A 965-nucleotide genomic window follows, 5' to 3' on the forward strand; every position below is an offset into this window, starting at 1 on the left:
TCTGTCTCTCTCTGTCTCTGTCTCTCTCTGTCTCTCTCTCTCTCTCTCTCTCTCTCTCTCTCAGAACAGAGGGAGGGGCTTCATGAGCTTCAGCACACAGACTTTCCTTTTGTTTAAGCCCTCCTCCTCCTCTTCCTCCTCCTCCTCCTGTTTATTTTGGTTTTCTGGAATGTCGAGTAATTTTCTCTTTTTGTTTCTTTAAAAAAAAAATGAAGCATCGATCTGAGGGGAGAGGTCCTGAGGAACTACTCTAGGTTTCCAGATTCATACAGAGACAGAAGGACAGAAGTCAACAATATTAGTATTATTATTATTATTGATAAACATGATGTTTAGGAAAAGAAAAGTCACACGACCACAGAGAGACCATTTTAAGACAAATACAAAAAAAAAACATGAGACTACAAAAGTCCAGCCTGGAGCATGAGCGTCTCTTCTGGGTATCGAACCTACGTCCTCAGCCCTGTGAGTGACAATGAACATAAAACTAATAATTTTAAAACATCAGGCGTCTCCTGCAGAACGATACAGAGCTCTGAGCCTCATTTCCTGAGGGATCAAAGGTCACGGCAGACTTGAGGTCCAGTGTGTTCATGGGGGGGCGCCGCCCATCCTGTCCCAGAGCGGAGGAGGAGAAGGAGGAGGAGGAGGAGGGAGAAACCACGGTAACACAGTGCACCGCTGATCTCGAACGCACGCATCAGTGACCTTTGACCTCTGTCATTGAAACAAGATGGGAGGAGCTGAGGGGAAACCTCGACAGCTGGAGCGCAAGAAGAAGAAGAAGAAGAAGAAGAAGAAGAAGAAGGGCTCCCTCCCTCAAAACTACTTGGTCCGGTTGAGGAGGTTTGAGGAAAAACTGCAGAAGTTAAACATAAAATAAAATCAACATTGACTTCTTGTTTCACGAGGGAATCGAACCACGGTCTGCTGGAACAAAGTTGTTGTTAGATTAAGTCTGCACC

The sequence above is a fragment of the Taurulus bubalis genome (assembly GCF_910589615.1).
Source record: "Taurulus bubalis genome assembly, chromosome: 3".
In the NCBI taxonomy this organism is placed as follows: domain Eukaryota; kingdom Metazoa; phylum Chordata; class Actinopteri; order Perciformes; family Cottidae; genus Taurulus; species Taurulus bubalis.